We start from the raw sequence: 25,126 nt of genomic DNA, 5'->3' as shown, positions 1-25,126 counted from the left end.
AGTGTCTGGGAAGGCATGTAACAAAACCAAAATGCTCCTGTGGAGTTGTGTGTAGTTTTGTGGTGTTGCCTTCTGGTGATATTTAGGGAAGGCTGATATTAAAGGAGCCCCTGTGTGTTTTCTGGATGGCTAAATAGTTTTAAAAGTACCAGAAGCACAAGAAAGGCACAATATACTCAATGGACAAGAAAAAGCCTGTACTTAAAACATGGCCATGTGTGAATTCTGAGTTCTGCTCACTAGAATAGTAGTGCATTTATTTTGCGGTGCCACATTGTTTCAAGAGTCGATTTCAAAGCAGAGAGCAGTGCAGAGGGGAAAGGGTGAGGGCTCTGTCTGCCCATCAGTCAGGGGTGATGGGTGGTGATCCAGTTTAGCACTGGTACACAGGACCTGCTTCTCTGACTGCTGCTTTGTGGTTCTGTGGTACCTTGTTTTTTTCAGGCTGTTAATTTGGGCAAGATTTCTAGTTTTCAGTATTGTCATGACACTACTGGTAACAGCTAAGCACAGCTGATACCTTATGACAGCTATCACTACTCGGGAACTAACAAATACCTAGTTTAGAAAGTACATGGATTCAGTGAGGTATGAGTTGCTTTCATAAGGTGTAGTGGACTCTTAGAAGGCTTTTTTAAATGATTGTTGGGATGGATTTGATGTTGCAGCTTGCCTAGCAGCTGCAGTCTAGAATGTGGAATATTTCAGATCCTGATAGGTTGGGTTGTTTCTCAGTTTCTGTTCAGACTCCTTCCCATGGCTGGAGTGGGTGGAAAAACCGGCCTTTTCCCCATGCTGATATTGGCACCTACCCAGACTTTGCAAAGCTGATGGCAGAAGCTAATGCAAACTACTGAAACTGTAGAAGTTCTTTTGAGATATGTAGAACCATCTCATGTCAGAAGGAGCTAAAAGTGCAGAAGATTGTGCTTTGAGGAAGGATGGGCTGAAAGGTCTCTTGAGCTTCCTTTCAGCTGTAATTCTTTGGATTTATTAGTCTTATTTGAAGCATTCTTTGTCACTAAGGAAGTATTGGAGACTGTTGCTAATTCTGGCTGGAAAGCTTGTTTTGGTCAGCAGAAATCGTGCCTGGCCTTTGCTAGATGCTTGGTGATGTATGGGAGAGGCTGATTCTTTATCAGGGAAGACTTCAGAACTTGAAATTCAAACCCCAATTTCTTCCAGAAGGAATAGAATTACCCCAGTGTGTGATGACCTTGTTAATTTTGATGAGAATTCTACATTACAACTGTCTGATCTTGTTAGTGTGTTGGGTTTTTTTCCCTGTAAGTTTTAAACCTGATTTAGATGAGATTGAGTAGATAAATTGTGGCAGGTCTAACTACCGCTCAGTTCTGGAAGCTGTTGAGCGCTTTAGTGAGGTGGTGTCCTTAGAGGTGTGAGTGGCTTTTTGGGTCAGGTGGGACTGTTGATGGCCATACAGTGTGTCCAGCTGAGAAAAACACAGCAGCCAGGGAGCTTTGGGTGGGATGAGGCACTCTGGGTTAGACAAGGAGAATGGAGGCAGAAGGGGATGTATGAAAACCAGCAGCAGCAAAAGACAAAAGCCTAAATGTTGTCTTTGGCTGCATAAGTCATTGATGGAGTAATCTCCGTTTACTGTGTTGGTTCTGGATGAGCACTGGGTGTGTGACAAGAGAAAGCAGAGGAGCAGATGAACTTAGGGGAAGGCACACAACCCCTGTTTCTAAACTTCGAATTTGTTTATGAAGTGTTTTGGATTTCTGGGCTGGTTAACCACCTGATTGGGCAGAAAGTCTGATTTAGTGCAGTTCTACTGCTAAAAAAAGGCTGCCCATTTATGCTGCTGGGACATGACTGGTGGTGGTTAAAATGCAGTTTACTTGTAGCTCCAAAAGGGTTAAACCAGTGTGAGGTGAAACACTAGATTTGCAGGGTTTGATTAAATAAAAAAAACCCTAAACCAGAGGGGAATATTTGAGCATGTGGGTAAATAGAAATGCTCTTTTGTTTCCTTTTTTTCCCCCATGCTTCTTGGTGTGTAGAGTGGTATAGAAAAAAATGGGAGATTTCTGTGATGTGCTCATGCTCCACATCCCTCAAATCCATCTGTGGCTGTGGAGCTGTTGCCACACACAGGCTCTGTGTGCTGCGTATTTTGCAAACAGCTACACCTACTTGCAGGCAGCACGAGGCATTTGGGCTGGGATTGCCAGGCTGCTGGATGCACTCGGAGCCCACAAGCGGTGAAATGCATCATCCAACTTGAGTCACTGCTTTGGCTGAGCGTGGGCATCAGAATATCCTCCCATGGTGGGGGCAGGGGCAGCGTGCTCTGTGTCTGACTGGAGGGTTTAATGGGGAAGGGTTAATGAAGTCGCAAGGCAGTGACAGTGAAACTGCAGTGCAGGGCTCTCGCTGTGCGGGGATGGATGGAGGCAGGTGTAAACTCTGCTTGGAGAAATCAGAGCTCTCCATCTATGCCATGTCCTATTGGAGTATTTGTCTGCTTCATTCTGGCTTCCCCACCATGGGTGTGTTGTAAGAGTAACTGTGTTCCCCGTCCTCCCTCCCTCCTCTTCCATTCCCAACCCCCCCACAAGCTGGAGGGCCAGAAGGTGGGGTGGTACCTCAGGATAATGGTAGCAGAAGGCGAAGGAGGCAGACAGCTGGCAAGTTCTGCCCCAATATGCTTCTCTGAAAGAGGCAAGGAAAATGCAGAAGATGTGATGCCTGAATGGCTCACTTTGCAGCAAAAGGGAAGATTAAAAGTAAAATTAGTTAACATCTTGCTCATTTCAAACCACCACACGGCAGCTTTTTGCTCCCTTCCCTCCCCCCCCCCCCCCCCCCCATCCCCAGCCATTTCTCTGTGGCTTGATTTTCTTTCCAGCCCCAGGCAGTCCTGGGACTTTGCAGAAACCCATGTAGTGAGCAGCACTGCAAAAAGACTGAGCTCTCCTGGTAACCCTCTTGTTACCTCTCTGTCATCTGTACAAGCCTGGGCAGCTGGAGCAGACAGGGAGCCACAGGCCTCTGCCAGGAGCTTCTGTTCACTGTACTGACACAACAGTACGAGAGTGTGCAAATGCAGAGGGTGGGGATGGAGGCTGGGGGCCCTGCAGTGGTTCAGTCTGGGAGGGGAATTCCTGAAGCAGAGTGTGGGTGCTCCTAAGGGAATCTGGGACCCTAGAGATGTTGAGTGAGAGAGATGTTGCTGGTGTCTGCAGCTGCTAAATGGAAGGGTGAGAGAAGGCAGAACCAAATGCTCCTGGAGGTGCACTGTGAAAGGGACAAAAGGAACAATGGGCAATCCCAGCTAGATGGAAGGGGGAAATTAATTCCCTGGGTGGGTGGTGAAGCATTTGAACAGGGGGCTGGACCTTAAATGAACAATACCTTATGCTAAAAGGTTTTTATTTCGCCAGCTACTGCTTCTTTGGACCATCTGACCAGCACAGCCCTTGCTGGCAGCGAGCTCCAGGTGTGTGGTGGGCTGGATATGCTGGTACTGCTGGAAACAGCACTCTGATTCAGGACAGCATTTACTTGTGCCTGCTGTGTAGGTGATGGGTCCCAGTGATCTGAGGGTCCAGTGTCTTTTTGTGTGGACAACTGTGTTTTGAAGAGGTTTTTGGTCCAGCCAAGCAAAACTCCATGGAATGTCATGGTGGTTGGTTTTATGTAATGCTGTTCAAGCAGAACTTGGGCCCTCAGTGAAGCAGATGGCAGCTTATTGAGCAGCCGTGAGCAGAAGCTAGGTATTCACTAGACCTCTTTAGCAGCAGCACTGAGGGCTTTGCTCTGACACCTGACTTTCCAAGTAGTCCTGTGAAACTTGTACCTGTGACATAAGACTAGAACAGTGGCTATTTGGCTCCAAGTGGTTACTGGTCACCGGCAGAGTCTGCAAAACGATGGAGAGGAATTGGGGAAACGATCATGTTTAATTCTTCCATCTCCACTTGGAATCCTAATTAACCAGCCTTAAATGTGTACAAAACACTTCTTCTGTAGAAACTTAATGAAAGTTCAGCTAAGTGATCATGCAATTATTGTAGAAACATAATTTTTTTAGTACAGTCGATGTAGTTGAGGACAGTTCCTTTGGGTAAATGTTACTCTTGGTTAGTTGAACAGAAACAGATAGATGCCAGTGCAGACCACTTTTGGAAATTCCTTTGTTACAAATGCCCCAAATCCCACGTATTGCTGTTCTCAGTACAGACCAACTATGCCAGCAGTTGGAGTTGGGGAAAAGCACCTTCCAAAAGCTGTTTGGTTGGTTACTGTTCATGGCAGAATTTCTCACACTGACTCCTGAACTGTGTGCTCTGGATTGCTGTTGCAGATTAGATTCTGTTCCAGCTGGAATGTAACTCTGATCTGCTTGCTAATTCTCGCACTGGACCAGAGTACTGTGGGAAAGACAACGAACAAGGAAGTAAATTTTTTTGCTGGTTTTGGGGCCTAGGTCTCTGAGGTGCTTGTCATTCTAGCAATGCCTTTATAGGTAAGGGTTGATGGTGCTGCTTTATGTCAGCCTAATTTCTGCTGTAGCCCAGGGGTGCTGCTGAGTCATCACCTCTCCTTCTCATGGCTCTAAGTGCTTTGGGCTACTAAGCAGAGTTCATACCAAGGAGCTCTTGTCCTGAAACATTTACCTGCAGCCCTAGTTCATTAACTGCTTTTCTCCTTCTGAATCTCTTATTTATAAAACAGGCACAAATGATTGGTGGCCCTAGAGAATACCTGAGATGCCTCTAGCGAGGCTTCCTGTCTGTCTTCTCTGAGCAGACAGGACCTAAATTCCCTGGGCTGTGTCCTTGGGATATTTTCACTGTCAGTATTCAAGTATTCCATCCCTGTTTTTCAGACCTTGTGGTTGTTTTGGTGATGACTCAAGTGATGTCTCAGGTTGCTGTAAGCAATGGCTTTTTACTGTGGTGTTTACATGGCTGTTGTGATATCAGGATGAGTACAAGAAAAGACTTGTCACCTGCGGGCTACCCGATGTGGTAGAGATGGCTTTGCAGCACCAAGTTCCTCGGCTGCGTGTATATTTTTTATATATCATGTATTTGCCCGTGTACTTCTAATGGGGTGGGAAAGAAACTACAGTAATGATGGGAAGTTATTTAGTGCTGCATGGAGTTAATTGCTTCTAATCAGTGCTTACATCCGTCTGGTTTTATGGGAGACAACAAGCCTTCGTTGGATGTGCTCATTAGCCATCCTGTAAATCAGAGGGATGCTCTGGCATCTCCCATATTGTGTGCCCATTAGCTGGGTTGTGTTTCCATGTAGCCACGCAAAAGGAATGGTATGCACTGAGATGGGGATGGATTTGAGTCTCCACTTAAGGTCCCTTGTAACAATTTGCAAGTAGAAGTTGTTTCCCAGTTGGTCACTTAAGCCTTGATGGGGGAGTTCCCTGGCTATGTTGAGTTCTGTGAGAGCAAATCAGGTGTCAGGAGCTGCTTTCCCAGCAGATGTAGAAATCGTGCTCAGGGTGGCATGGTCATTGTATTGATACACAGCATGAAAGTGCAGTCATTCATCCTGGGGGAATCTCTGAGGGGCACCCCATCCTTAAAAAGAAGAGCTTAAAAGATTCAGTGCAAAGGAGTTTCTTTTTGTCAAAATAAGCAAGTTGTGTCAAAGAATCTGTATTCTTTGGGTATCTTGATAAGAACTCAGTAGTGCTGGTAAGAGGTTTTGGCTCCTCTATTCCAGGACCAAGTTAAATTATGAGCTGGAGAACCTGCCTTCTGCAGCCGCAGAGGTGCCCTGTCCCAAGGCGTCGCAGAGCCCTGCCAGGCCCCGTGCGTGCTGCAGCGTGATGGATGGGTGTGGGGTGATGAACGGCGTGTGCCTGGGCACCCATTAGAGCTCAGGCACTGCGGGAAGATTAATTTGCCGGTTGTGCCGGCATCTTTCAGTGCTCAACATATTGGACATTTATCTATCCATCTTCCACATCAGTTACAGCGCTGTGTGCTCAAGTCAAGAAACATACGGGTGAGTTAGAGCTGTGTGCAGATAGATGGGGGCTGTGGCTGTCTGCTGCAGCTCCTGCTGCCTGGGCATTGTGAGCTCAACGCAGGCAGAAAAGGAGCCCGCAGGAGTATTGGTCTTGGATAGAAGCTTAGTTGCTACGTTCCTGGTAATGGGTAGTCTTTTCCCTTAAATCTCTCTACTCCCAGCTCTCTCACCAGGTGGCAGCCTCCAGCATGCCAGACTGGGAGCCTGGGGACGTGGGAATCTGAGCCTGGATTGTAAATCCAGACAGGAAGGAGGGAAAAAAATCCAAAACCTAAGGCAGTATCTGCTTCTGGAGTTTTTAAATGTTTGGATTTTTCAAAGCTTTTCAGAAGCTGCTACCAGTAGAATGAGCAACTTGTTGAGTTTCTTTTTTTATTATTTTTTTTAATTAAAAAAAATTCTTTGAAATGCTGTTGGGAACAGTTTTACCATCTGGGATTGTAGAAGCTAATGCATATAGCATGGGTGTATGTGGCCTGCATCACTTGAGTGGAGGCACAGACAGCTCTGCTCATTACTTCAGCAAGAAGTCTGTGGGTAGAGAATTATGGTATGGGTTGGGATAGGGTGGTTGAGGTATGCTGGAGACAGTGAAAAATGGGAGAGCAAAACGGAGCAGTGTCCAACAGCAATATATTTGATATAAAAAGTCACAACAAGAGAGAGAAGAGGATGGGGGTAGAGCACAGGGAGTGTACTGCCTGGATAATAGCAGGTGAGGAAGCTAATCTAGTCACCAACCAGTGAGGATTCCCAGGGGAATGCGGAGATTAAGAAAGTAACAAGTCATTGTGTTCTACATCCCTCATGAGCTTAGCTATATCTTTATAATTGATTAGCTGCCAGAAAATGTGCATGGACAGTTGTGTTTGCTCGTGTATCACCTCTGATTACTTGGCTGATCTGGGATTGCTTAGAGCCTCAGCAACAGAAGTGAAGCAAAAGGCAGGAATCCTAAATCCAAGATGTCACCTCCTTTGTTGGATGTATGGGAAGCCAACAGGTTGGTAGGGCTCTAGGAAACTGTACAGGAAACTGTAGGAAATGAAGTGAAACTCCATGTAGACCTAAAGAAAATAGCTACTGTGGGTCCAGGTGAGGCAGCCTGAGAGACATGTGCTTGAGAGAGAAGTGATGGAAGCATAGGAGATGGTAGTAACCAATGTTGGAAGAATTGGAGCTTCTAGCCTGACTGTGAAGGTGTAGGGCTTGCAGGCTCACATGACAGCACCATTTAGAGGGTTCTCCCCCTCTGCTCTGGGTCCAGTGGATGTATTCACCTGTCTGTCTGTCTGTATTCACAGGTGCAAGGTTTCTCTTCCTAGCTTGGCCTAGAAGGATCACATGGACACACATAGGGAAAAGCTTGTTCTTGGAGTGAGAATTTTGAGCTGCTGAACACTTTGGAAAAGAAACTACTTACATAGTTGCCTTTTCAGGAAGTGGCTGTTGGGAAAGGTCCATGTGCCTAGTGGAGCTCGTCTGTTGGTCTATAATCCAGAATAGGGCAGGAAAACATAGAAAGTGTGGGCATCAAAGGTTTACAAATAATGCTGTGGCTTCTGTATCTGGATTTTTCTAGCCAAGCTCACTCTCCCAGCCAAAAGCATTCAATATTAACATCTCTCCTGAGCTGCTGGGTTTAGCAAAGCTCTGGGGTTTCTTTTTTTTCAGTGTTTTGTTTTTTTTTTTTTTTTCTGCCCGCCTGTCGGGCAGTCTGGACTCTTGGAGTGAATTCCTGTGCCTGTGTGTGCAGAGCTACTAAGAGATGGCTGCCTGCACTGATACTGATGTCCCTGTCCCCTGCTCCTATTACATGCGTTTGCAGTTTAATAATTGCATGTGGATGGCAGTCGGTGCCAAGCCCTGTGTATCCAAAGTCATTTGGTGAAGGAGTCCATTATGCTTGTGGCTCACAGTGATAAATTCCCTGTGATGGTGGCAGCTCACAGCAGCCTCCTCTCGTAATGGCATTCTGCTCCTGTTGGCAGCCTTCCCTGGGCAGGAGACACTGCCCTGAAATAGCACAAGTGATGAGAACAACAATGGCTGTGCAGCTCTGGGAGACCAAAATGTGGAGCAATCAGTAATTCCTTTCCTGGGACTGCTGCGTTTAAGGAAACGTGCAGAGGAGATGGCAACTGGGCATCTGGATGTTCCCAAGGCAAAAAGCCATGATGGACTAACCCAAGAGACCTATTCCTGATCCTGAGGGGCTGAATACAGTTCTCAAAAGTAGATCAAAGGGTCCTACATGTCCTACTGCAGTAACTTCACAGAAGAACCCTTTGGAACTCGTTCTTAAGGTATAGAGGATGGAGCAAGGGTTGGCTGGCAGCTTGGGAGGGGGGCACAGATGACACATCTGAAATAGAAGCAGCTTCCAAATTGGGTACTCTGTACAAATCCTTTTGGTTTTGGTGTATTGACCTCAGGAACAGCACACTGACACTTGGAAGGATTTGTGCCCCATTGATTCTAATCTAATTAAAGCAGCGCTTGCTGCTCAGCATGGGCCAAAGTGCAGCAGGGTCAAGTGTATGTCAGTAATTTAAGCATTTAGTTATTAGGTTGTAAAATAATAATCAAGAAAGTTGTCTCTGGTGGAAACAGTTCAGTGCAATGGGTAAAATACTGTTGGAAGAAGATCCTGATATACCAGTGCTGATGCCAGAGATATCTGATACATTCTGCAAGGGATTTATACATGAGAAAGAGTTCCCGGGGAATGGCTGGAGGAGGGGTTATGCATGGACCAAAACATTTGATGGGGGGCTTCTCTTCCTTCCTCTCCTTTGTTTCTCACGAAATCAGCCCGGTTATCCGAGATTCGAGGGTAGAAATCCGCTCAAATTTGGGCAAGCAGGTTTTTGTTTGCAGACATGTGGACTTGGAGCTCTGTCAGGCAAATGAAAATGCAGCTTTAATGATCAGGAAATGGTTAATACTGCTGAACTCATTAGATACCAGTCACTTGTAGGGTGTTAGGCTGCCTTTTTCCTAAGTGTTAATGTTAATTGGCTGCTTATCTACTTGTATGGGGTAAATGGTGGGGAGCCCCTGCCACAGACCCAGACCCAGACCCCCAGCTGTGAAGGGCTGGAAAAGGACAGTCCCTCCTGCCTAGATGGGCTGGTGTGAGGCAAATGAAAATGAGTTCGTGGCTTGTGCCAGCCTTGAAAAAGGCAGCTTGAGCCAGTGAAGGGAGCAGTGAGTTCCTGTGCTGACCATTTTGTGTAGGCCCCTTACCTGGGCCCTGGGCAAGGCACAAGAGAGCTGCAAAATTAAACACGTTTGTCATCTACTTGGGGTGTTCTTAAAGGCTGTTCTGCACACAAGTGTGTGCAAAGCAGGCACACTTTTTTGTTAGCCCATTTATTGTAAGCGTGGGTATTTTCTTTTACTGGGTTATTCACAAGTCCCTCGCTGCTGTCATTTGCCCTTGACTGTGGTATAACAGTAAAACATTTACTGCAAGGCCATGAAGAATCCATATGTCCGTGTGATCTGTCAGTCCACCAAGAAGCCAGGGCTTGTGGGGTAGCATAAGGATATCTGAAGGTGACACATGCTGTCATTTGATGAACAGAGATGCAGAAGGAGATTCTGGCAGCCACTACCTTGGCCTTGACAACTTGTGATGGTGACCAGGTGGGGTGTGTTATCTTAATAGTCTGGAGCTCTTGTGAATTATTTGCTGATAGATGTAAACAGCTGTTATTCTTGGTAATGGAAAGCAATTAGAAACATCTGTACTCTTGGCGATGAGTAATGCCTCCCATCTTCACTGCTCCCAAGTGCCAATTGGAAATAACTACATCATCAGGATGGGCTGGCAACCAGCACTGCATTATGGCCTGGTTTGTACTGAGCTGTGAAGAACAAGAGGTGAAGCACGGTGGAATGAGCCTGTATCTGAGCTTGCTTGGGTTTGTTTCCCCCTTCAGGATGAGGAGAGGAAAGCCAGGTGCTCCATAGCTCCCTGTCAGCCTGCAGGTTAGTCGGTGTTCAGGAGCTTTGGGCTGGTATGGCTTCTGGAGCTGGAAGTCCACGATGGCACTTTGTGCCCAGCTACCATCCTAGATGGAACTGCAGATATCCCTGAGGCCTCAGCCAGGCAAGTCTGTCCATCTCAGGGCTTGCCAACAGCTGGAATGAGGTCCTGGTTTGGAGACACTTGAGTTAAGGAAAGACCAGGAGAAGCCCAAGAGCTCAGGATCTAGCAGCTCTGGTATCTAGCTTCTCAGATAGGTTCAGAAGGCCCTGGCAACAAACATTACCCTAGTGACAGTGAAGTGTTTTTCGCAGGGAGGCTGGTTTTGGCTCTCAATACCTTCTTGAGGTGTGTTGTTGAAGAACACATGGGCTGGAGTCTTCCAGGTTGTCTTTATTCTTCCTTGTAAATTACAGAAAACTCATTGTAGCTTCCTGTGCTTTCTGAATCACAGAATGACACCCTTACTGTCCCCAGTTGGGACTAGATGAGTTGTATTTAACTTTATATTTTGTATTTAACAAAAAAATAGGGATAATTTAATATAAAATCCTTAGCTTTCAGGTTTTTTAATGTGTGATTTTTTTTATTCACAGTTTTCCAGTAGCTTCAGAAAAGATAAGAAACCAAAAATGCCTCAGAATCTTGATGGAAAGTGTATCTGCTTTAATCCTTTGACAGCAAGATCATCTTTAAATAGGGAGGGTTGTTAGCAATACTCCTGAAGTATTTGTGAGGAAAAGGGACTGATGGAGTTTGGTGAATTGGTAGTGTTTGGTCTGAGATGGATCTTTGTCTACTTTTAGTTGACTCTTTGTTTCTCTCTATTATTTGAAAATAAAATAAAAAAGGGTACATCAGACAGCATTTCCCTATTTGTTAACTGCACAGGTACTTTTTACTTCCTCACACTTCCTCTTGGTTTTTTTTCCAGAGTCAGTGTTGTTTTCCATCGTTGTTTTCATTGTGCAGGAGTGCATCATTTTATGGCTTTCACATGGTTTTTTAAAACAAAGAAATGCTGAATTTCCTGGTTGTAGCATCTCTGTAGCACCCTGGTTAATGCATTGCAGGCTGCTGTCAGAGTGGGATGGATCTGTTTAATTCCTGAATTGTAGTTTGTAAGTTGAGAAAAAGTACTAGATGGGCAAAAGTCTCTGAAATGGACAGCAGAGGTGTACAGCAGGTTTCTTGCTGTATTGGTTCATTCTCACAAGCTGTGTGGGTTAATTCCCCCACCAAATGAAGAAAAGCAGGGAAGTAATTAACACATGAGACAGAAAATAAGAAGTGTGATTCTGTGCAGAGGCATTTCATGCTTTATTGGCTTCATGAAAAGGCCAAGGTGCCAGAACAATAATTAATATGTTGCAAGAAGACAAAATAGATGTCTTACCGAAATGCAAGGTCAGGGCATTTGTTGGCTTTGCAAGAGGGAGAATTGTACTGAAACGTGATAGTTGCAGCACGCAGAAGCAGTAGCTGGGCTTTTATGCTCCCTCTGTGTGGGATGGATGGCTGCAGGGGTGCAGGTATGGATGGTGTTGGAGCAGGCTGTACCCTGATGCTGGTAGCTAGGCCTGACAGAGCAGCTGCTTTCCTGCGGCTGTTGCTGAGGGGGCATTTCCAAAGGACTCTGAAGTGTTGGGAAGGCCATGCTTGGAAATGAGTACGGAAAAGGTTTATACAGGCACAGTCTAAATCCTGGTTAGAACATGAGTGGTTGTTGCCCTCCTGCCCTCCGGGGTTCCAGAAAAACCAGAACAAGTAACTTGTGTGTGCTGCATCTCCATGCTCAGCAGCGTGAAATTCCCTTGTGATGCTTTGCAGTGCTGAGCTGCCTACATGGGGATGTTTCACATCCTGGTGAATCAAGAAAAAGGTGATTTCTTGGTTTCAGATTGTCTGCAAGGAAAAGGGAAGCCTTCAGGTTTCCTTGTCCTTAGGTTCCTTGGAGCTAGGTAGGTGCAGAGTTCACATCCATACCATGTTCCCAGGTATTCCTTGAAGTTTCAGTGGGTGCTAGCAAAAGGTCTTCCTTTTGTAAGTGTGACTTAATAAAAGGGGGGAGTGGAGGAGGTGGAGCTGGCCCTTCGGGTAGGGATCTCAGAACAGCACCTGTGAGTGCCCTTTGATAATCTCTGGAGTGCCACTGGCCATGGTATCCCTGCACGATGGGATGTGTGCCGGCTAGGGCAAAGAGAACTTGAAGGCCACACCTGGCTCTCAGCTGGGTTGGAAAAGTTGGGAAGCTGATGGGCAGTGTTGGGGCAAGAGCACAAGTTGTATGGATCAATGTAGTCCCCCAAGGACTGGGGTTTGATCAGCACAACTGTGGTTGTATGCCAAGGACAGCTGCTGGATGAAGGATTACAATGGGCTCCAATTGCTGGGGTTTACTTTACAGATGTCATAAAAAGGCCTTCTTCAAACCTGTTCATTCCTCCAGTGCTGCTTTTCCAGATGGGAATTACCGAGCAAGATTCAGTGAAATCTGCTTCTGTGTTATTTAACAGAAAAAAATTACAGTAACCTTTCATAATCCTTTCATTTCAGGTTTGATTTACCTGCTATACTTTGATCAGAAATTTGTGTAGTTTTACAGGATTAGGTATTTTCATGTCCAGTTGTGGAATGAGTGTAGTCTATAAAAAATTCTATGATTATTGTATTTTGAAAGCTGGGATTAACCTGTGATGCTTGATTAAAAAGATATCGTACAGGATGGGGGTGGGTACTGAAATTGTTGCTTAGCTTGTGTTCTTCTTGTTTGGAAGAAAGCAAAATTGAAGGTGTTTTCCAGGCAGCATGCTAGCAGAGTAGAGAAATTTGGCATTAGGGAAGGTAGAATCATTTTTACTTATTTAAACACTTGAGAGTTTCCTTAATAACAATAATAAACAAAACGGTTGGTAACAACTAGGCCTTTGCGTACTGTGTCTGACACTGGAGGAGGGCAGTGCTGAATCTGTGTCTGCTCTCAAGGTTTGTAGTTCTGCTGAGGGTGGCATCAGCCTCCTCCGAGTCAGGGACTTAAATATCCAATGGAAAGCCCCTCATTAAGGCCGAAGCTGGTTGATGTTCAGCAAGTCTCAATAAAAAGCCAGGTTTGTGCAAGCTGCTTTTTTCCGCCTTGGTGCAAAATGGCAGGGAAGGCAGTTCTTAAAGCAGCCCTTAGACACAGGTGGAAGAAAGGTGCCACGAGGGACAGGATTACCTGCCATTGAATGTGGGATACAGGGATGCCTGCCTCCCACAGCCAGCTGACTGAAGGAATGGTTTGGAATCGTGGATACAAGGAATACTTCCATGTGTAATGTACAAATGCATTTTAAAAGCCTAAGTGTTTATTTTGTACATAGCATTGTCTTCAACCTAGTAGAGAAGTGTTTGAACTGCTGTGTGTACATTACATAGAAATAAATAATAAATCCATATAATGTGCTCTATTTCAATTGAAATCCACCTGAAAGTCTATTGGTTCTGCTGCCATTCCCACCTTGAGCAGGGGGAAGGTAAATAGTACAGGTCTACTTTGCTTAAGACTATTGTAGGAATTTTGGTGATGTGATAGCATGATGGGTATCCTTGGCTTTGGGAGGGCTGGATTTGTTCTTGGTCACCCTTTTTAGAGAACAACCAGCATTTATGAGGGAGAAGGTTTTTGCAGGTTTGTAAACGAACAAAGGACAGTCCTGCCTTCAAGATCAAGGCACTGCCTAGTGCAGCAGGAAGGAAAGCTGCTTTGCCTGGCGGGCAACTTGCTGAGAAAAGGGCTCCGGTGGGTAGGTTTCCCTTGAAGAACAGCTTTGTGCCTTTTTTTCCCCTTAAAGCTGTTATCCAGGTAGTGCTGCTAACCACAGATAACATGGTCCTGTTGTGGATGCAGCAGTCAGGGGGCTAACAAGAAATTGCTTTTTGCTGTGCTGGGTATCAAAGATGTGGGCCCATGAAATCTTCCAGGAGAAAACAGAAATTGAGGGCAGGCTGGAGTTGTGTCCTACCAGATGATACAGTCCTGGCTGAGCTGGAGCATAGCGTGCAAAATCAGAGCAGAAGTTCCAAATGGCAATTATCAGGCAGCTTGGTTAACTCGCTCTTCCTTAGAAAATCACTCTCAGGATTATACGGTCTCAGGAAAGATTAGCAATGCTGAGGAATCTTCAGGTTGATAAATAGGAAGATTAGATGGAAACAGTGGGAAAGCTACTTAGTCTTTGCCCTGAGAGCCAAAAGAAAAGCTTTTAACTAAGCGCATTTGGAAGGAGCAAGCCTGAAATTGCAAGAAAAGATGGCATAAGGAGGCAAGATGACAGCTGGAACCCAAAGGAGCTTTTAGTTGCTTCTCCTTGCCATTGATGGCAACTTAGCAGGATCTAGTACTAGGAACATACAGTGCACCATAACCCTGACTGCTGCTGTAACTGAGACTGTGCATGGGCTAGGCCTCTGTGGCACGAGGCTCTAGGGGTTAGGGGGAAGGGAAGGACCAAACCTGGGGTAGACTAGAAACTGTGGGTACTGAATCATACAGCCCAGATCCTTGATGCAGCAAGAGAAATGTTTCTGTTCTCTATTCACAATGGCAGCCTGCTTGCAAGGGTGTTCTGGGCAGTGAGTCTTAGTAAAGCCTGTGAACAACATCATTTCAGCTCAAATGAGTTTTTTAGTTTGCCACAAACAGTGCAGTTGAGTAGTGCACAAATAAGAACAAGAAACAGTTTGTGGGGAGTGAGGAGCTGGTTTGGTGTTTTAGCATTTCCGGGAAGTTGGTGTATTAAATGTTTTTTTTTTGGGGGCCGTGGACTTTTCCATCCTCCATCGGCAACGAGTTGTGGTGGGGCATCCATTCGTCTGCAGTCTGAGCTGTGCAAATGGAAGGCCTCTTGTTTCTCCTGAACACTCTCTCTTTCTGAAGAGTTATGTAAGGTCAAGACAACTTTCCAGCTGGGCTGCAAGAGTTGAGGTGATCTGGAGCTGAGATGTCCTGCTGTCAGGACCCCGTGTACCATCTGTCCCCAGGGCATACTCCCAGCTCTGTGGCAGTGCTTGCTTTGCTGCCTTGCTGAGGGATGTGCTTGGGTCCCTGGGGTTCTGGGATGTCACTAAGGATGGAGCTCAGGGCTGGGTCGTCATAGCTGATAAGTGGTGTGACGGTCCTAAGGAGAAGTGCAGGCAGGGGAGCCAGGAAATATTTTTGTGTTCCTGTATCTTTTCTTAACTTAGTATGAAGTTAAAAATGGTTGGAAACAACAGCAACACCGGGATGCTGTAAAATATTGCACAAAACTGATAGAAAATGGCTTTTCTCACAAATAAGCGGTTTTTACTTCTATCCACCAAATGAGAGATCAGTGGTCATTTTGGAAGGAATTTTTTCTCCTCTGTATCTCCCCCCGCTTGCTTTGTAGTTTATAGATGCTTTTTTAACTTGTTCATATAACATCACTGGTGATCCATGGATACCTGGATACAGCAGTGTGATAAAATTAATGTCTTGGAAGTGTCTTATGTTCTGTATACTTGTGCTGTCAGGGAGTAATGCAGCAGAAACATGAGAACATTACACTGAATGATGTAGCAATCCTCTGACTTCTTGCTGGCTCTAAGCGGCCCAAATATTCCAGGGAAAAATAAAAAAGGAAAAAAAAATTCCAGAATAGGCAATTGGAAAGTGGTAAAACCAAGTGTGAGCACCTTTGATACATGATGATAGGTGGCTATTTTTAAAGTCTTGCTGATGGCAACTGTCTGAGAGGGAAAAATATGTAATTGTCCTGGTTTTATTATAAGAACAAAGTTGGGTACGATGAGTTGGAAGGACAAATGGCAAAAATACAAAAAAGTATTTTGATCTTGAATTTGTGTGGCTGCCTTTCAGCCTTGCTGAGTGTAATCATCTCTATCATTTTCTGAAATGATTGTATGTCATTAAAGGAAAAAACCCAAATCCAAGCCTCTTAATAGGGCACCTGTCCTCATGTTTGTGTCTGGGACCTGGTTTCAGTATGACTTCCAGCACACTTCTCTCTTCCTCCATGTCTGTACCATTACAGAGACAGGTTCCTTGTCCTGCTGTCCCAAAAACCTGGCTGACTGCTCAGATCTGCAGTCGTCTCTGCCTGGGATTTGGCACAGGAGCATTGCCATTACTGGTTCCAGTGCTCATTACTTACTGCTGTAATTATTCTGTCTTTCATCTATTCCATGTTCCTCGAAGTCTTCTATAGGTTGGACTAATCTAAATGAGTTGGTATTATCTGCATAGGTCGTCACCTCATTTCTTAGCTACTTCTCTAAATCATGACTAATGACTGTAAATAACTCTGGTCTTAGTGTCTTGGGGCACCTCCTTGTTAATCTTGAGCCATTATGTTAATTGACCATTTGATCCTCATCTCTCCCCTGCCCCTCCCTTCACCCCTCTGACTAACTTGCAGCCAGAATTGTCTGTCTGTGCACAACTGCCTGATTTTTTTCGGAAGGCTTGATGAGGCGCTTGGAGGCTCTTTGGAAGCCCAGAATAAGATGTCATCACACACATCTTGATCTCCTGCTTGGATGCAGTGGCATTATCTGGCATGGTTTTCCACTCTTCCCAGGCTCACTGGTGCTTCATTGCACTGCTGTAGCAGCTGCTGCTGCTGTTGGTGCTTGCTCCTTTTGGTTTCTTGTTGGCTCTCCAGAGCAGAGGACTGAGGTGGGGAAAGAACTTGGAGAGATGTATGTGGCAGGGGAGAAGGAGGAACAGGGGAAGGCAAACAAGCCCTTTGTCCTACTTGCTCACGCAGTATTTCTGCCAGCATGTCACTGTGTCATCTTGGAAACAAAGGCAGAAGTGGGAATTGATCTAAGGCTTTCCTGACTGGGATAAAATAAAGAAACTTACTCTTTAAGATTATGTACAAGTTGATCAGACTCTGCTCTGGTCTTCACTCACCATTTTGCTATCAAGAAGGTGGTAGAAACTGTCTTTGCCCATTCTGTGTTTCACAGTTACTTCATATTGGGGAGTGGAAGAAGTTGGGTGTTTCTTTTTTCTGTCTCAGCACCAATAGGCCATGTTTTAAAGGCTAAGATTGCAGGATATCTGCATAAGGAAATATAAATCTTTTTGGCATTTCAATTTTCCCCCTGGAAATCTTGTTTTGATGCTCAGATGCTATGGCATTCTGGGAGCTCCTTTGGTTATTGCTGCCTTTATGAAAGCAGCTGTTCCAGCAGTGCTGTGGGTTTGGTACTTAGTGGGAAGGTAGGGGAATACAGGTGATGGCTGATTACATTGCAATCCAGTGCTTGTGTAAACTGTGTGTTAGTGAGAGATTAAATCGATTCCAGGGCAGTCAGTCACTGCTGATGGCTGTGCAGCTCGGCACTGTTATGGAAATAGTTGCTCTGCAAATCCTGTGTGACGGAGCTACTGAGGAGACCAGTGCTCTGTTCTTGGACCCACGACTCATCTATCACAATCCCATCTCACTTTTATTTCCCTCTCTTGTTCCTGAAGACAAAAGCGATGGAGGCAGGAAAAATAACTGAACTCTGCAGAGTAAAAAGCAGAGTTGCCAAATGATTTCAAGTGGATTGAGGCAGAGCCTAAATGATGGGGTGGGGAGCCAGATGATCCATTTCACTGGTGTCGTAGTTGTGTTAAGTGAGCACTCAGAGGAGCCGTAGGTGGGAGTCCCCATATCTCAGAGGCCAGGAATTTGAGTTGGATGTTAATAAGCAAGAGCCTTGTAGGTGTGCTGTGGATAGATCTTGGTGGATGAAATGTTACACTGAGTCTCTTCTGCGCTTGGGTCATTGTTGAGATTTTTTGGTGGGGAAATGATGAATAGATAGATGTGAAGATGGAAGACAGATGGATAGACAGAAAGACAGGATCAGATAATAGATGAGTTACAGTTGTAGCCTAATGCATGTGCTGTCTTAATGCTGCAATATTAGCACAGCATCAGAGCCCCTCTACATCTGCCCCCCCCTTCCTCCAACTGTACCGATTTATATGAAAATTAAGATTACAAATTAAAACCAGGCTATCCTGGAGTTTTCCAGTTCATCAGCCATCCAATAAAAATGATGTCGAGCTTGTGTGCATAATTCCCAGAAGATTACTTTGTCCTTACAGCTAAGCTCTGTCCCTGATATAAAAGATCTCTATCCAGTTTTATTGAAATAAAGAACTAACATCATAATCCCAATATTGAGGTATAATCTTCATTATCTCCTGACCCTCTTGAGATTTTTTTCTCCCACCCCCGTTCTATCCTGATTCAGATTTATTTCATTTATAATCCCTATGTGTTTACCTTTATTCAGATAGGATTATAAACCAAATAAATAAAAACCCTCCCCCCAACGTGCCCTAACATACAGCAAATACCCTTCAGCTGAGCTCTCATTCCCTGATGTGTTGGGCTGAGCCGTGGTGCACTGGGCTCAGTTCCTGCTGACTCTGCACCCGGGGTTCCCCACAGCAGCACTGCCCATGCACCCCTGGACCTGCTCCTCAGGGAAGGGGCTGGCGATGGACCCCTGTGCTAGCGGGCGTGGAGGGGACATGGTAAATGTCCATGGAGGTGCAGACAGGTGGGCTGGCCTGTGCTGGAATGCTGCTCCTGCTATAAGCGCACCTCCTCCTTGCAGTACTTCCAAGTACTTGGTGGTACTTGAGTTTGCTTCTATGCTGACTGCAAGGCCGAGGCTGGGAGTTAGAATGAGCTGACAGGAATTTGGTGACTTGGCCAAAACCTCTGTTCAACTGATGCAAAGAATGGCTTTTTTTTCCCCAGACCCTTTCTGGCTGCAGAAAGGGTCTGTGCTCTGGGCTGGTAGCTGCCTTAGTGCTCAGTAAATGAGGGTCATGGTGTTGCTCAGATCAGGGCTTTTTTGGGTGCAGAGCAGTGTTTCTGTGCTGTAGGAACAGCCACGTGGTAATGGTGAGATCTATACCTGCCTCACTTCAGTCACACACAGTGGGGCTGGTGATGGGTAATGTCATGGTCAAGTGTCATTGGTAATGCCAGAGGGCTAACACAAAACCCAGCTGTGCCAAAATGGAAGGAAGGCTTTTGGAGGCTGGATTCCATAGTGGTGAGATATTAAGGAAACATCTTTGTTTACTGTAATCACTAGAGTGTTTACCTGCATGGAGAAGAGAGGAATCTCCAAAACATGAAGTGGGAAAAGTGGTGATTTTTTGGGGTATGTGCATTGTACAGCATCATGGCAGGTTGGAGATCCCAGAGGTGTCTCAGTGGCATTTCTTCGGGAGCTTGAGGAACAGTCACCTGGATAAGGGCTGTGGAGATCAACAGTACCAGTGGGGTCTAGTATGGGAAAAGGAGGTGCAGCTCCTGGCTAGGCAGGTGGCTTTTCTGGTGGCCCCAGTGTCTCCCTGAGTTATTCAGTCTGTATGAAATGAGGTTGGAAAGGGTAGTTTTCAGTGAGAAGAACTTGGAGAGTCCAAGGGGAAGATGGCAGTGCAGTGGGGCATACATGATTTTAGAGGGGAGAATTTTGTTTGCTACAGAGAGATATTATGTTGCATTGCTAAAATAATTGTGATTCTTGTCCTGGAGCATAGTAAGTATGTACTTAAGAAAAAATCACCCAGGTAAGCTGAGGTTATTCCTTCTGTGTCTCCATCTGCTAAGCTGATAACACAGAGACATATTGATGAGGGCTCAAGGAAAACATGAAATATTTCATCAGTAAGATTATACCACACAGAGACAGATGTTGGGAAGCTGTAACATTTAAAAATAAAGAGATAAACACATGCTTGCAGGAGGGATGGAAAGATTATTGTGGGTTGTTGTTTTGGGCTTTTGGGTTTTTTGTTTTTTTTTTACTGCATGGGCTGAGTGGGAGGAGGGAAGGGAGAACAAGGTGCTGAGAGAGGAAAAGGCTGTATCAGAACTTAAAGAGGAGTTAACTACCTGGAGGCAGACTGAGGAGGTGAATGCTGCTGCCTTGGGATAAGCAGCTTTTGTGGGAGTAAGGGAGGAAAGTGAACGTAGTCTGGTTTATAACCTGTCTTTTCTTATATGGACCAGTTGTGCTGCTACTCATGGCAGATTGGGTCTTCATCCTTGATTGTAAAGCTTTACTTCTGAACTAGTCAGAACTAGGAGACAGGTAGTGCTTGGCTTAGGGGCATCAGTGAACAGGAGGCCCACTGCTACAGGTAGTGTGTGTCTGATTGTGTAGTACTTGCACGTGGGTGTTGGTCAGGTGAGTCTTCTGCCTTGCCTGTTGCTGCCACGGTGTGTGATGGGCACCGCCAACGTTCTCCTTCAGAAATGTTGCATGAACTGTGGCATTGTGCTGCTCTGCAGCAGCTATCCCGAGCCTTGCTGTCATGCTGACCCTCACATGGCCATCAGCTGCTACGAGTCATGCCTTGAGCAAGCAGTGTGTTGTCCATGAGCGGTGTTTAACAGCTGGAAGCATTTCTGCTGGGCTGGGGCAGTCCAGCCGTAACTGGCCTGTAGAGGTGTTCTGCAGTCCCCAGTATGTTGGATGATGGGGGGGGTGTGTGTGTAATAAAATGCAAGTTTTCAGCAGAAATGCTTCAAAGGAATTGGATATTAGTGAGCTTGGGTATGTAGTGCCTGGGGAGGAAGAAAAGTGTCTTCATCCTACTCTGAGGGTGGGAGAGCCTGTCCCTGGCTCCTGTCTTCAGGAAAACTGGCAGCACCTTGCAGGTTTGGTGCCAAAGGAGGGGCCTGCTGGCACAGGTTCGTGGCTCTGTAGGGTCACCATGGTGGGCTAGGCACCTGCACTGAGCCACAATTCCCATGGAATTCTGCAGGGGCACAGCTTTGTTTAGGGTCCCTGCTGGGCAGTGACCAACTGCAGCTCACCCCAGTCACCCTTGTCTCACCCCAGTGCTCTTGGGCTGGGGAACTGTTGACCCCAACCCCTCACTGACAGGGTTTCCTGTGGGTGTCTGACAGTTGCACACAGTTCCTGGGATCAGGAAACAGGACTTTCTCAGCTGAGAGAATCAGCACAGTGGCCATTCGGTAAGGGATGTGCCTTCCTCTTGTCAAGGAGGGCTCTGTGAGGAGTAGATGATGAGAATGTAATGGTGAAATCATTCTGTTGGAGGTAGGGACGACACTGCTGCTGCTTTCAGGGGTTGTCCTGATGATTCCTGGGCTTGCTGAGTGCTGGGAGAGTTTTCCATACCTCTTAGCATAGTACAGAGTGTGACTGCCTTGCCACCAGGGAGGGTTCCTTTGTAACTTTCTCACTTTGATCCTGTGATGAATGACAGTGCCAGGGACATCCTGAATGCTGTACAATCTCTGAGGTTCCCTAAAGGTGATATACATCATGTGTAAATGTTGCCATCTGCAGAATGCTGCTTTATTAAGAACTTCCAACTCTGCCTTAAGTGGGAGGCTGGAGTGACAAAGTGATGGTGTCACTTTGCAACTGGCCCTTGAAAGATGGTCCATTCCCTTTGGGAACCATCTGTGTAGCCCTGTGTGCCTGATGGAATGTTTATTGTGTTGGGCTGAAATAAAGAAAATCATCTTTCTGTTCCTTGTGCTGTGATTTTCAGGGAGTTTAAAAGCTTTCTGAAAGATTGTTCCCTTTTGGCCCGAGGAAAGTTAAGTTTGGAGCTGGAGCACAGGCTGAAGGTTTAGCTTTGGTGGAAGTCTTGTGAAACCCAAGTGTCACAAAGAGCAGTTGATACAGATTTCCTTCCTCCTCAGCATGAGAACCAGCCTTCTGTTTGCCTGTGATTAATCAATTTACATAGCAGGTGGGAATAGCAAATTACCTACTTAGCTATGAGCGGGAGTGGCTTTAAAGGGATGGAAACATCTGAAATAATGTTTGAAAAAAGGACTTGAGAAGTTGTGTGAGGTCAGTGGCCAGCTGTTGATAGGAGGGGTGTCTGAGCAGCAGCTGGCCATAGATTATTGTGGGGTATGTCCAGCCCCTGCCCTGGAGGGATGTCTACTGAGATAAGGAGAGTGCCTAAACCTCCCAGCAGAACTCCCCCGGAAAAGGGAGCTACTCTTCAGTTACGGCAAGAAGACAGACACAGAATCCTCTGGGAGACCCTATGCAGATCCTTTGTAACCCATTGGCCTTTACCCTCTGGCACCCACCCCCTGTATCCCTATAAAGCTAGCCCCCTGCCCTTGCGAGGGCAGAGAGATGCTCATCCCTGGCTCCCCTTCACCGAACAAATAAAGCTTCCTCGTGCAGAACAGCTATACGGGCCTCTCGTCTCTCTCTCCCTGGTCTGGCCTGGAGGCTGCGCTGCAGAGCTGAGCTGAAATCACGAGCATCTCTTTTGGGACCATCTCTCTGGACTGGTCACAGCTTCCTCGGTCAGAGCTACTCACCCTGCACCAGCTGCCATAGATTATCACCTTAATGATGATTGTGTGATTGTACTGTCACTCTGGCTTGGCCAGTTCTTCATTCCCCCTTGTGTCAGCCTTCTTCCCTGAGGCTCCTGGAGAGGCTGCAAGGAGAGCAGAGATGTACGTGAGGGTGTTCTGGCCTGGGCTTAGTAAGGTAATGCTTATCCACAGGTGCCCAGGTACTGGTTGGGTTCTGGTGTTTTCTGCCATTGGTGCGATCATGTACCTGGAATGGGCTGAGAAAACAGCATGAGGGTGCTGATGCCTGGAACTGCCAGTGGTCTTGTGTGGCCGGTCCAGAGCACTCTGGCTCTCTTTGCAGTGGCGTTTTGTATCAAATAACTTAAAAGCTATTGCTTCTTTTAGTGTAAATACTGTTGAAAAGGTTTAGAAAAGTGCTGAAATTCAGCCCTACTGCTTTCTATCAGGTTCCCTTAGGTTGTTTTGTTGTGGTGGTGGTCGTTTTTGGTGTGGGGGATTGGGGTTTTTTTAGTTCGTTTGTGGTCGTTTGGTTTGATGGGGGGGGGAAGTTGTGGCTATTTTTGTTTTCCTTTTTTTTTTTTTAATATATTTTTTATTTTGTTATTTCACATAAAGGCAGGAAAATACTGTGCAAGGTAGAGAAGAGATGGTGGTGACAGGGACAGATGAGGAAAGAGGGCAGCAGTGCCCATTTCAAGAGACAAGGCTGGAAAGAGTAGCTTGGTTAGCTGTGTGTCATGGCATCTCTCGGAAGTACGGCAGGGCGATGAGCTGTTGGAGCTGAGAGATGGAATGGGCACAGAGGGAAGTGTGTGTAAACTGCCTATGGTTAGATAAATTCCCTGGAACACAGGAGATGGTCTCTGCTGTTCAGAGATAGCCAGACTTGGGCAAGAGGCAGTTCTTTGGTGTGAGAACATTGGACTGACCTGCCTGCCCTGCGCAGCTGGCCCAGGACACATGGGGGCTCTGACACCGCTCATCCAGGGAAGCTGTGTGCATCAGTAAGATGGTTCCTCAGCTGGGAATACCGAACGGCTCAATCTGCGCATGGCATTGCGCACTGCGCTTGTCTTCTTTCCTGTCTTTCATTCCCACCTTCCTCCTTCTGCCTGGAGTTTCTCTCACTCTAAGCAAATCTGGCTGCTTGTCTTCAGAGCCCAGAACCACTGGCTGTGATGCCTGTGTGTCCCTGTCCCAGCTGATGCCTGGTTGTGCCTAAGTGCTTCTAACAGCTCTTCCAGTGTGGGTGAGAAGGCACCTTGATCCGCTGAGTCTCAGTTTTTCCAGCTGTAGTATGGGCTAATTGATTTCCTAATTTCTCATTTTATGTGAATGGACAGCAGGACAGCTGCACAATGCTGCTAACAGCAATGGGAATGGAAATTGCAGGGATCTGTACATGTCTGTAAGTCCTTGGCTTCTTGACTAAAATAGCTTCAAGCAATTTCCAAGAAATTTATGTTTCTTGCTCTAACATCACTAGAAAAATCTAGCCATAGGAATTGGAGTATTTTAGAACAGTTTATAGTAAATAGTAATGAACTGATTGCTTGTTTAAACCCTAGTGTTTCATTAAGCCTGGTTGTGGGTGGAGTTCTTGCAGATCTGCCAGTAAAGGAGCATGGGTTTGGCTTCTTCAAGGCCCAGAGATGGCATTGGTTTAATTGGAAGGAAATAGACAAGACAGTCAAGTATCAGGATTTAAGATGCAGATGTCAGGCTAAATGTCCACAGTGCAGGAACTCTTTATGTAAAGTAGCTATACGTAGGTGTAGGTGGGGTATCTCATCTGGAAAGGCAGCACACAAACAGCACTGTGCCACCTGCAAACCAGGAAAAAGGGGTGCCTGCTTGAACTATTGGCCTTTCAGACCTGTTTGGTGGCTGGCGTCTCTCCTGTCTGAACTGCGCCCTCAGCAGCGCAGTGGGAATGGCAATCCACAACATTTAGCGGTGGGAACAGAGGTGATGTGCAGGAGAGGTCACCACTCTCCTGCATCACCTGGCTAATGTGGCAGAACTGCCACTCCTCATGAAGGTCAGAAGGGAGCTACTGTGCACTCTCTGGAGATGTTTGTTGGAATTGTTGACGGTAATGAGAGGTGTGAGGATGTGCTCAAGAAGTTTCTGCAGGCCAAAGGCCTTTGGCTATTCAGATGGGCCCAGGTCAGAAGTCTGGAGAGGAATATTGCAGGGCAGTGGTGAAGCATTGAGAGAATTTGAGCAGTCCTCTGCAAGATGCAGTTTGTCTACAAAGTCTGTCAAGACTTCTAATTAAGATTCCTTGGAGAAGGTAAACCAGCTGTCTTCCATGTAAACAAGGACACAGGTTGAGTAAAGATTTGGCAGTGAGCAGGGCAGCAGTGCCCAACCTCAGGGCCAAGGACATGGGTGGAGCTGCAGGACCTGAACAGAAGCCTGAAGGGATTCCATCTTGAACCAGACTTAGCAGGTGGGAGGCTGAGGTGCACAGCCTGGCCCAAAGCTCCATTCTTTGAAGGTGTGTGAATGGAAACATCCGGAAGAGGGCTGGCTTGGAGCACTTTATTACTATCGGTGCCTGAGTAATGTTCACACTTTGTCATTGCTCACTTTTATGGGGGGGCTGGCTTCAAATGCAGTATATTATGCAATGGTTTTGTCATGTATCAGTGATGATATTAACAGTCTAATGCTAAACAGGTTCTGAGGAAATGAGGAGGAAAAAAAAATGACTTACTATATT

At 46.1% G+C, this 25,126-nt stretch overlaps 1 long non-coding RNA gene across 4 annotated transcripts in view; it reads left to right on the top strand.

Annotated features, from left to right (window-relative positions):
• The window catches only part of LOC138109238 (uncharacterized), a 102,046-nt gene that overhangs the window by 17,030 nt on the left and 59,890 nt on the right, over positions 1-25,126 (top strand). The window lies entirely within an intron of this gene.

This window comes from Aphelocoma coerulescens, chromosome 4 (assembly GCF_041296385.1).
Source record: "Aphelocoma coerulescens isolate FSJ_1873_10779 chromosome 4, UR_Acoe_1.0, whole genome shotgun sequence".
In the NCBI taxonomy this organism is placed as follows: domain Eukaryota; kingdom Metazoa; phylum Chordata; class Aves; order Passeriformes; family Corvidae; genus Aphelocoma; species Aphelocoma coerulescens.
The sequence above is the reverse complement of the archived record's forward strand: the minus strand, read 5'-3'. Positions and strand labels throughout refer to the sequence as shown.